The sequence below is a fragment of the Ambystoma mexicanum genome, chromosome 1p (assembly GCF_040938575.1).
Source record: "Ambystoma mexicanum isolate Mex_15411 chromosome 1p, UKY_AmexF1_1, whole genome shotgun sequence".
In the NCBI taxonomy this organism is placed as follows: Eukaryota; Metazoa; Chordata; class Amphibia; order Caudata; family Ambystomatidae; genus Ambystoma; species Ambystoma mexicanum.
Genome location: NC_090921.1, coordinates 152,211,202 through 152,223,479, shown reverse-complemented (window position 1 = coordinate 152,223,479; position 12,278 = coordinate 152,211,202). Strand labels below are relative to the sequence as shown.

General features: G+C 50.9%; 1 protein-coding gene across 4 annotated transcripts in view; it reads left to right on the top strand.

The window, feature by feature from the left end:
• The window catches only part of LOC138567400 (monocarboxylate transporter 13-like), a 391,669-nt gene that overhangs the window by 96,663 nt on the left and 282,728 nt on the right, over positions 1–12,278 (top strand). The window lies entirely within an intron of this gene.

The following is a 12,278-nucleotide window of genomic DNA, read 5'->3' as shown; positions in this document are numbered from 1 at the left end:
AATATGATTTTAATATCCAGGAACCCACGAATTGACCCGTGCTTTGATGCTTGAATCATAGCTGACGTTCTCTTATTGGGTTTTATATAGCGCACAGTTGCCATTTCTTGACCTCTTGGCACTTTGGGACCTGCAGAAAAAACCGGTGTAGTTTGTCTAATATAGGGTGACCGGACGTCCCGGTTTTGCCGGGACAGTCCCGGTTTCTGCTGCTCTGTCCCCCTTTCTCAAGATTATGTTCCCATTGGAAGCTGCAGGGGTCCGGGTTTTTGGGAGTAGGACTTCATAGCTGCCAGGAACGAGTGCAGAATCTCCCACAAAAGAAATGCTGTATTTTACAACTTAAGGTCGTGTTAGTTTGTGATAAATTAATTATATGTGTTTCTTTGAACAGTAACACTTAAACCCCCTTCTCATCCAAAAAGTGCCTGGAAAGCCACGTTCAAGAGTTAGTCCTACCTTTATGTTAGTTGTCCCGTCTCGGTGTTTTACTTTTTTAATCTGGTCACCCTAGTCTAGATGGGCAGAGGGAGGAGTTCAAGATTTCATTGCTGTTCATGGGTGCCGTGTGCTGGCGTGCTTCTAGGTGAGTCGGCTGTTTTCTATACTAGAGTGTCCTGTTTTCAAGTTTATTAAAGCGAAATATATACAGTAGCGCTTGGAAGTGAAGCCTCATTGACACAACTGTTATGTTAAGTATATTTATAAAGCGCACTTACTGACACCCAAGGGCATCATGGCGCTAGGGGAGGAAGTCAGCTAATACGCATAGCTGCATGTATTTTGAGAATAAAACAGTAAAGCGTTGGGGAGCAAGAGCTGGGCTCCCAAAGCAAAAGATTGAGTTTACCTCGGAACTGGGTGAAGTTCATGGCTGCGTAGCTGGGGGGATGGAGGGTGGGGGGGGGGTGGGATTGTGGACCCCCGCTCCCAAAACCTGCACCAAAACTAGATAGAGAGGGGAAGAAAGTGTGAACATGAAAAGCATGCTTGCTACACTGAGCACCATGCTTGCTGCACTGAGCACCATGCTTGCCACACTGAGCACCTGCTTGCCACACCGAGCACCTGCTTGCTACACTGAGCACCATGCTTGCTGCACTGAGCACCTGCTTGCTACACTGAGCACCATGCTTGCTACACTGAGCACCATGCTTGCTGCACTGAGCACCTGCTTGCCACACTGAGCACCTGCTTGCCACACCGAGCACCTGCTTGCCGCACTGAGCACCTGCTTGCAGGGGCGCCGAGTACGGGGGGCTCCGGGGCCCGAGGCCCCCCTCACCTCTCGGCAAGATCAAGTCGGGGCTGAGCCCCCCAGGGCCGGAGAGAAGTGACTTCATTAACAAGCAGCAGCCCGATCCACGGCCCCTGGCACACATGCTTAGTGCGCCAGGGGCCGGGCCTTTGTGAGGTCTCAGGCTCCATTAGGAGCCTATTTATAAAGACAAAAGAAAAAGCGCACACCATCTTTTGCCGTGATGATGGTCATCTCGGCAAAAGAATGTGTGTGCTTTTTTTGTCTTCATGAATAGGCTCCTAATGGAGCCTGAGGCCCCACAAAGGCCAGGGTCGGATTGGCCCCTGGCCGGGCTGAAATCGTCCCTGGGGAGTAAGGGTCGGTTTCTGGCCATGCTTGGGCCGGTTTGAAAACATTTTTTGGGAAAAATTCATTTTTTTCAAATTTATTTTTTCATTTTTTATTCTTCAAAAACCTTTCATCCTTCTTGGGTCGATATGAGTACCAACACAGGTTGGGTGATGTTGTATGCATATTTGTTCTATAAAAAAGAGCTTAAGGGTAAGTGCTATACAATAACATATTATCATTTGGCCTTGGACGTCTGCTTGCATTCACAGTAATTTGATAATATGCATCTATACCCACAGATGATATTAATGATACATATGGTGATCCATTCTTGTATGAAATGTATATCACCTTAGTGAAATCATAACCATATTTTTCGTAGTGTAGTTTACTTAGGAACAATGCTATTTGATGCCACTTCCTATTTTGTCAAGGGGTGAAAGGTTGTGTTTCATCGCTTCCCGGGATGTCACTTTGGTGTGGGGTCAAATTACATCACTTTCGGTGATATCATCAGAGGTCAAGTGTCGTGAGGCGAGGGGTGGGCCACTTTTTTTTGGGTGACCGGGCCTATTTCTTGTCCCAGTCCGACCCCGCTGAGGCCCCACAAAGGCCCGGCCACTGTCGCACTATGGATGGTGGCAGCAGTGGTGTGGAACTGCCCAAGTGTCACAGAAGTGCTAGAACATATTTGGGCACAGGCACCTACTGTTTTACAAATTAAGCACTTGGTATACACATGCAGTTGCAATAAAATGTTCATTAAAAAAGTATGCCCTCAAGAGTATGCTATCACAGAGAAACGGGGACCCCAAAGCCAGTTCAACTCCCCACTCCCAGGTGTGCTACTGAACAGGTAGAGGTAAGTCGAGAGCCAACCAACCTCTTTCTCCTATCTGTGCTACTGTCCCATACAAATAAGGGGGAATCGCTCTCCTGCAGCCTCTCTCCCAGTCATCGATTCTTGATGATTTACTGGTGCAGTCACAAAACAAAGATTTTTTGTGGGTTCATTTTGTTTACAAAAGTAGCGCATTGCTAAAACCCCCTGGCTGCCTGTTCGTTGTCCTTGGAGCGTCCCAGGCTCCCTACCCCCTGAGAGCCACCAACCTTGGGTCCTGTTTTATAACAAATGAAAGACGCAGACAGAACAATAATTGTGTGAGTCATGTGAGAGATGAATGCACTCATGCTCCATTCAGAGAGAGGCTTTTAAAATGTAGCTCTGACAAATCAGAGAATCAGGGGGACAAAGAAGCACTGCACATCTCCGCTCCCTCTTCATGGGTTTACGGTTGCCACCTGAAAGGTTGCCAGCAGCTATCCTGCCATCCTGTCCCAACTCCATGCCTCGTGTGCTATTCCCTGGTCAACCAAACCCTGTGAACTCATAGGCCGCATACGACCCACAGAAGTCTTTTTACCGCCCGTCCTGAACGTCTGTTTCTTGCACTAGTGCTATTAACGCGTGCAGCTCCAAAGTATAATATTAACAACCAGTGTTTGAGTCAAATGATAAGGTGCTTGTGGCAGTATGGAGTTCCAGGCCTCTGCTTGGACGCCGGGTTCTGCAACCTTTAGCTCTGCAGATGTGTTGGACTACAATGCTCATCAGCCCCAGCCAGCATAGTCAATGGTGATGGATCATAGGAGTCGTAGTCCAAAACATCTGGAGAGCCGCATGTTTAAGACCCCTGGCTTTAAGGAACAGAAAGTAAAATAATCCATGAAAGTAACAGGAGTATGACGTTCCTGGATCTACATGGGTAGAATAAAAGTAGACTAGAAGAACAGCCTGGGGGCATCAAGTTTATGTAGGATGGAATGGTGGGGGTCTGAGTCACCTGAGGAGACAGGGGTATCTTACAGGTCTGAAACCTGGTAATCCACTTTACAATAAAAGACAACATGGAGAGAGGTGATGTCTCTGTGTGGCCTGTAAATCTGCCGAGATACCACCAAACTGTACTACCATTACTGCCACTTGGTCTGGCGGTATTACTGCTGGATTACAAGTGGTGGTAGGCAGTGTTAGTCCCCATTAATTGGAGTCCATAGGATTCCATGGTGGATTTCAGCGGTATTACTGCTGGTAGTAATTTTGCTGGTGGTAATATCCCAAATTGTTCTATTTTGGGCGGTATGGTGGAGGAAATACCTCCAGCTTCTTGCTGGAGGATTTTCCTCCACCTTTGCCCTCAAACTCATAGTTGGGCGGTGCGATAATGTGGCTCTATACGGTATTACCAGTGTTGCCAGTCAGAACTCATTTACCTCAGCAATGTATTCAGTTCTCTGTTATTTGTCCTAACGCTTAAAATGTGCGATTTGCATTACAAGCTGTGTGCCACAGACTGCTTCCACTCTAAGCGGGGGTGAAGTTAGGACTGTGGGGACTGAGACGGTAGGACTTTTCAACCTTTTGACACGAGGGGCCTTCACTGAGTCTTGGGGGGGCATCACCTCCCACGGGATATGGTACAGTATAATTACCTCATTGCTTTCTAACACTGGTTCCTCTACATCAGCCTCCTGCTCACATAGAAGGGTTTATAGCTGTTCAGTGGGCATTCAGTGGTTAGGATCTATGCTCGCCTACCATCTTGTGATAAACGTCAGCTATTAACCTTAAATTTGTCGCCATTGCAAGGCTCACTTCTCCCACAGCAACAGCAGAGCCCACTTGCCAGTGCCTGATAATCCCAAAATTCTCTGTAATTTTATGCAAAGCTGCATTTTATTTTTATAAGGTTATTTTACTCACTGAATGCTGATCAAGTGTTTTAAGTCTGGACTTTATTAACTGGGTGCTTGTAATTGCAGCACACGCACTCTTTATAATCTAAACTAGATGTGTGTTTACAATGTTGATTGTTCCAAAATACATCTCCTAGTGTGCTGCTTTGGGGCAGGTGGCCCCCTTTAAGCTGTACACAATGATACATTGTCTGGTTGGCATACTATGTGATTTGTGTATTTTATAAAGGAAACTAAGACCACTAGAACTCACCACCCCAGAAACTCCCAATCCCACATTTTGGGGGCATTCCTGTGGACATGGGAACACAGAGGAAAGAATGAATAAAAAAGTATTTGCCTTCAAGAGGAAGCTAGACCTTTGCAAAAGAACAGTTGGAGCTGGGCAAGCCACCTAGCAACATTAAGGTCCAGCTTTGATGAATACTTCCCTGAAGAAACTGCTGGCATTAATGACTGGGTGATGCAGACTTTTCTGGCAGAGGAGGTGGTGCATCTTCCATTTGATGCCCAGGAAGAGCTGATTGAGGTTCAGTCGGACACTACTCTGCAATCTGAATTTAGGAACATTGCAGTGGGTGAATTTTGACTGAAGGTAATTCTGGAGTATCCTACATTGGTATGGTCTGCTATACAGTCGCTCTTACCCTTTGGGTCTTACTACTTGTGCGAAATAGGCTTTTCAGCATTGGCTTTTTTAGTGACTCCTTCATTTTTTGAATAAGGAGTGTTTCAAATGAATGTTGAAAACCCGGAAAGTGGGAGTTTTAAAACATGGAGACAACCATGGCTACAACATTTAGACGCGAGTGCTTCCATCAGTCCCAAACATCAACTGGGTGCAGGGTGAGCCTGGGTAACTGCTTTTTAACATTGTACACTACTTTACCAGAATTTCTGGTAAACTACAATGTTAAAAGCAGTTAACACTCTTATCCCCAAGTCTGAAACCACACTTGATTGCATTATACTTCAGCCAGGATTGCATTATACTTCAGCAGCACATCTGATCTGTCCGCTGAAAGGTTTAAGATTAAGCTACCTCCCTAACTCTATCTGGTTACCCAGAGGTAACATCTTTGCAAATGTCACTTGTGGCTGACCAATCTACAGCAGCACTATTGTAAGTTTGAATTGTTGATGTCTTACTGAACTATGGCACCACACACGTCTTGCTTGGTACTTTTTAATTGCGAAACGTCTTTACTTCTCGTTTCCCTTGAATTGGGAACTTTCTTTTTTGGTGGTGGTGGCAAGTATTTCATTCTCCCATCCTAATTGTGTTGCTGAACCATTATAGAACGGTGGAGTAGGGGCAGTGATGTCTTACTGGAATGCAACTCGAAGGCTTAAATCTCCTTCTTTCTTGACTTTAGTATATGCAGTGCATGCTAGCCAATATCTCCACTGTTCTGCGCTGCGCGCGCCAACACCCGCCCCCCCCGCGCGCCGTTGCACCAAGTTGGCGACTACATGCAAATTTGCGGTCATATAACTGCCAGTGATGTCACTTCCTGTATTTGGGCCCCCCCAGGAAAATCATAAGTCGGCTCCCCTGCCTGCTTGCCACACTGAGCACCATGCTTGCCACACTGAGCACCATGCTTGCCGCACTGAGCCCCTGCTTGCCGCACTGACCACCTGCTTGCAACACTGAGCACCATGCTTGTCACACTGAGCACCATGCTTGCCACACTGAGCACCATGCTTGCCACACTGAGCACCTGCTTGCAACACTGAGCACAATGCTTGCCGCACTGAGCACCATGCTTGCCACACTGAGCACCTGCTTGCCGCACTGAGCACCATGCTTAGATTATTGTTTAAAAAATATCTCTTTATTGTTTTTATTGTGCAATATCATTAGAAATCAGTTTAACATGCGATTAGCATTTTCTCCAGGACTCAACACTTCCTGTACAGCTCTCATATAGCAATGCAAAACCAGTTCTATCCCCTCCCCCACCCATGGTAAGTGCCGGGTGTCATCATTGTCTCAGTGGCCCGTTGCGCAGGCGTGGGCCGTGCCAGCCATTATACATGTGTCAGGGTCGGCATCAGTACACGTCAGGACCGGTCTCTGCACTAAGCACCCCGTATCTTTGAAAACTGGGGCTCCCATGCGCGTGTTCCCGCTCTAGTGCAGTATCTGGCCGGGAAGGTGGACCATTCTGCTCCTCTGGAGGGTTTGCGGTCATGCCATGCACCTGCTGTATCTGACAGGAAGGTGGACCATTCCGCTCCTCTGCATGGTTTGCGGTCATGCCATGCACCTGCTGTTTCTGGCAGGAAGGTGGACCATTCCACTCCTCTGGAGGGTGTGTGGTCATGCCATGCACCTGCTCTATCTGGCAGGAAGGTGGACCATTCCGCACCTCTGGAGGGTTTGAGGTCATGCCATGCACCTGCTGTATCTGTCAGGAAGGTGGACCATTCCGCTCCTCTGGATAGTTTGTGGTCATGCCATGCACATGCCATGCACCTGCTGTATCTGGCCGGGAAGGGGACAATTCTGCTCCTCTGGATGGTGTGTGGTCATGCCATGCACCTGCTGTATCTGGCCGGGAAGGGGGACCATTCTGCTCCTCTGGATAGTTTGTGGTCATGCCATGCACATGCCATGCACCTGCTGTGTCTGGCCGGGAAGGGGGACAATTCTGCTCCTCTGGATGGTGTGTGGTCATGCCATGCACCTGCTGTATCTGGGCGGGAAGGGGGACAATTCTGCTCCTCTGGATGGTGTGTGGTCATGCCATGCACCTGCTGTATCTGGGCGGGAAGGGGGACAATTCTGCTCCTCTGGATGGTGTGTGGTCATGCCATGCACCTGCTGTATCTGGCCGGGAAGGGGGACCATTCTGCTCCTCTGGATAGTGTGTGGTCATGCCATGCACCTGCCGTATCTGGCCGGTAAGGGGGACCATTCCGCTCCTCTGGAGGGTTTGCGGACATGCCGTGCCCCTGCTGTATCTGGCAGGAAGGTGGACCATTCCGCTCCTCTGGATAGTTTGTGGTTATGCCATGCACATGCCATGCACCTGCTGTATCTGGCAGGAAGGTGGACCATTCCGCTCGTCTGCATGGTTTGCGGCCATGCCATGCACCTGCTGTATCTGGAAGGAAGGTGGACCATTCTGCTACTCTGGATAGTTTGTGGTCATGCCATGCACCTGCTGTATCTGGCAGGAAGCGGGACCATTATGCTCCTCTGCATGGTTTGCGGTCATGCCATGCACCTGCTGTATCTGGCAGGAGGGTGGACCATTCTGCTCCTCTGGATAGTTTGTGGTCATGCCATGCACCTGCTGTATCTGGCAGGAAGGGGGACCATTATGCTCCTCTGCATGGTTTGCGGTCATGCCATGCACCTGCTGTATCTGGCAGGAGGGTGGACCATTCTGCTCCTCTGGATAGTTTGTGGTCATGCCATGCACCTGCTGTATCTGGCAGGAAGGTGGACCATTCCGCTCCTTTGGATAGTTTGTGGTCATGCTATGCACATGCCATGCACCTGCTGTATCTGGCAGGAAGGTGGACCATTCCGGTCCTCTGCATGGTTTGCCGTCATGCCATGCTCCTGCTGTATCTGGCAGGAGGGTGGACCATTCCACTCCTCTGGATAGTGTGTGGTCATGCCATGTACCTGCTGTATCTGGCAGGAAGGTGGACCATTCCGCTCCTCTGGATAGTGTGTGGTCATTCCATGCACCTGCTGTATCTGGCAGGAAGGTGGACCATTCCGCTCCTCTGGATAGTGTGTGGTCATGCCATGGACCTGCTGTATCTGGCAGGAAGGTGGACCATTCCGCTCTTCTGGATAGTGTGTGGTCATGCCATGCACCTGCTGTATCTGGCAGGAAGGTGGACCATTCCGCTCCTCTGGATAGTCTGTGGTCATACCATGCACCTGCTGTATCTGGCATGAAGGTGGACCATTCCGCTCCTCTGCATGGTTTGCGGTCATGCCATGCACCTGCTGTATCTGGCAGGAGGGTGGAACATTCCGCTCCTCAGGATAGTGTGTGGTCATGCCATGCACCTGCTGTATCTGGCAGGAAGGTGGACCATTCTGCTCCTATGGATGGTTTGTGGTCATGCCATGCACCTGCTGTATCTGGCAGGAAGGTGGACCATTCCGCTCCTCTGGATAGTGTGTGGTCATGCCATGCACCTGCTGTATCTTGCAGGAAGGTGGACCATTCCGCTCTACTGCATGGTTTGCTGTCATGCCATGCACCTGCTGTATCTGGCAGGAGGGTGGACCATTCCGCTCCTCTGGATAGTTTGTGGTCATGCCATGCACCTGCTGTATCTGCCAGGAAGGTGGACCATTCTGCTTCTCTGGTTGGGTTTGCTGTCATGCCATGCACCTGCTGTATCTGGCAGGAAGGTGGACCATTCTGCTCCTCTGGATAGTTTGTGGTCATGCCATTCACCTGCTGTATCTGGCAGGAAGGTGGACCATTCTGCTCCTCTGGATGGTTTGCGGTCATGCCATACACCTGCTGTATCTGGCAAGAAGGTTGACCATTCCGCCCTTCTGGAGGGTTTGCGGTCATGCCAGGCACCTGCTGTATCTGGCAGGAAGGTGGACCATTCTGCTCCTCTGGAGGGTTTGGGGTCATGCAATGCACCTGCTGTATCTGACAGGAAGGTGGACCATTCCGCTCCTCTGGAGGGTTTGCTGTCATGCCATGCACCTGCTGTATCTGGCAGGAAGGTGGACCATTCCGCTCCTCTGCATGGTTTGCGGTCATGCCATGCACCTGCTGTATCTGGCAGGAGGGTGGACCATTCCGCTCCTCTGGATAGTGTGTGGTCATGCCATGCACCTGCTGTATCTGGCAGGAAGGTGGACCATTCTGCTCCTCTGGAGGGTTTGTGGTCATGCCATGCACCTGCTGTATGTGGCAGGAAGGTGGACCATTCTGATCCTCTGGAGGGTTTGCGGTCATGCCATGCACCTGCTGTATCTGGCAGGAAGGTGGACCATTCCGCTCCTCTGGAGGGTTTGCGGTCATGCCATGCACCTGCTGTATCTGGCAGGAAGGTGGACCATTCCGCTACTCTGGATAGTTTGTGGTCATGCCATGCACCTGCTGTATCCGGCAGGAAGGTGGACCATTCTGCTACTCTGGATGTTTGTGGCCATGCCATGCACCTGTTTGTGGTCATGCCATGCACCTGCTGTATCCGACAGGAAGGTGGACCATTCTGCTCCTCTGGATAGTTTGTGGTCATGCCATGCACCTGCTGTATCCTGCAGGAAGGTGGACCATTCTGCTCCTCTGGATAGTTTCTGGTCATGCCATGCACCTGCTGTATCCAGCAGGAAGGTGGACCATTCTGCTCCTCTGGATGGTTTGTTGTCATGCCATGCACCTGCTGTATTTGGCAGGAAGGTGGCCCATTCTGCTCCTCTGGATGGTTTGTGGTCATGCCATGCACCTGCTATATCTGGCAGGAAGGTGGACCATTCTGCTCCTCTGCATGGTTGTTTGGTCATGCCATGCACCTGCTGTGTCTGGCAGGAAGGTGGACCATTCTGCTCTTCTGCATGGTTTGTGGTCATGCCATGCACCTGCTGTGTCTGGCAGGAAGGTGGACCATTCTGCTCCTCTGCATGGTTTGCGGTCATGCCATGCACCTGCTGTATCTGGCAGGAAGGTGGACCATTCTGCTCCTCTGCATGGTTTGTGGTCATGCCATGCACCTGCTGAGTCTGGCAGGAAGGTGGACCATTCCGCTCCTCTGGAGGGTTTGCGGTCATGCCATGCACCTGCTGTATCTGGCAGGAAGGTGGACTATTCTGCTCCTATGGATGGTTTGTGGTCATGCCATGCACCTGCTGTATCTGGCAGGAAGGTGGACCATTCCGCTCCTCTGCATGGTTTGTGGTCATGCCATGCACCTGCTGTATCTTGCAGGAAGGTGGACCATTCCGCTCCTCTGCATGGTTTGCGGTCATGCCATGCACCTGCTGTATCTGGCAGGAGGGTGGACCATTCCGCTCCTCTGGATAGTGTGTGGTCATGCCATGCACCTGCTGTATCTGGCAGGAAGGTGGACCATTCTGCTCCTCTGGAGGGTTTGCGGTCATGCCATGCACCTGCTGTATCTGGCAGGAAGGTGGACTATTCTGCTCCTATGGATGGTTTGTGGTCATGCCATGCACCTGCTGTATCTGGCAGGAAGGTGGACCATTCCGCTCCTCTGCATGGTTTGTGGTCATGCCATGCACCTGCTGTATCTGGCAGGAAGGTGAACCATTCCGCTCCTCTGCATGGTTTGCGGTCATGCCATGCACCTGCTGTATCTGGCAGGAGGGTGGACCATTCCGCTCCTCTGGATAGTGTGTGGTCATGCCATGCACCTGCTGTATCTGGCAGGAAGGTGGACCATTCTGCTCCTCTGGAGGGTTTGTGGTCATGCCATGCACCTGCTGTATGTGGCAGGAAGGTGGACCATTCTGATCCTCTGGAGGGTTTGCGGTCATGCCATGCACCTGCTGTATCTGGCAGGAAGGTGGACCATTCCGCTCCTCTGGAGGGTTTGCGGTCATGCCATGCACCTGCTGTATCTGGCAGGAAGGTGGACCATTCCGCTACTCTGGATAGTTTGTGGTCATGCCATGCACCTGCTGTATCCGGCAGGAAGGTGGACCATTCTGCTACTCTGGATGTTTGTGGCCATGCCATGCACCTGTTTGTGGTCATGCCATGCACCTGCTGTATCCGACAGGAAGGTGGACCATTCTGCTCCTCTGGATAGTTTGTGGTCATGCCATGCACCTGCTGTATCCTGCAGGAAGGTGGACCATTCTGCTCCTCTGGATAGTTTCTGGTCATGCCATGCACCTGCTGTATCCAGCAGGAAGGTGGACCATTCTGCTCCTCTGGATGGTTTGTTGTCATGCCATGCACCTGCTGTATTTGGCAGGAAGGTGGCCCATTCTGCTCCTCTGGATGGTTTGTGGTCATGCCATGCACCTGCTATATCTGGCAGGAAGGTGGACCATTGTGCTCCTCTGCATGGTTGTTTGGTCATGCCATGCACCTGCTGTGTCTGGCAGGAAGGTGGACCATTCTGCTCTTCTGCATGGTTTGTGGTCATGCCATGCACCTGCTGTGTCTGGCAGGAAGGTGGACCATTCTGCTCCTCTGCATGGTTTGCGGTCATGCCATGCACCTGCTGTATCTGGCAGGAAGGTGGACCATTCTGCTCCTCTGCATGGTTTGTGGTCATGCCATGCACCTGCTGAGTCTGGCAGGAAGGTGGACCATTCCGCTCCTCTGGAGGGTTTGCGGTCATGCCATGCACCTGCTGTATCTGACAGGAAGGTGGACCATTCTGCTCCTCTGCATGGTTTGTGGTCATGTCATGCACCTGCTGTGTCTGGCAGGAAGGTGGACCATTCCGCTCCTCTGGAGGGTTTGCGGTCATGCCATGCACCTGCTGTATCTGGCAGGAAGGTGGACCATTCCGCTACTCTGGATAGTTTGTGGTCATGCCAGGCACCTGCTGTATCTGGCCAGGAAGGTGGACCATTCCGCCCCTCTAGAGGGTTTGCGGTCATGCTGTGCACCTGCTTTATCTGGCCAGGAAGGTGGACCATTTCGCTCCTCTTCATAGTTGGTGGTCATGCCATGCACCTGCTGTATCTGGCCAGGAAGGTGGACCATTCTGCTCCTCTGGATAGTTTGTGGTCATGCCATCCACCTGCTGTATCTGGCCAGGAAGGTGGACCATTCTGTGCCTCTGGATAGTTTGTGGTCATGCCATGCACCTGCTGTATCTGGCCAGGAAGGTGGACAATTCTTCTCCTCTGGATAGTTTGTGGTCATTGCATGCACCTGCTGTATCTGGCCAGGAAGGTGGACCATTCTGCTCCTCTGGATAGTTTGTGGTCATGCCATGCACCTGCTGTATC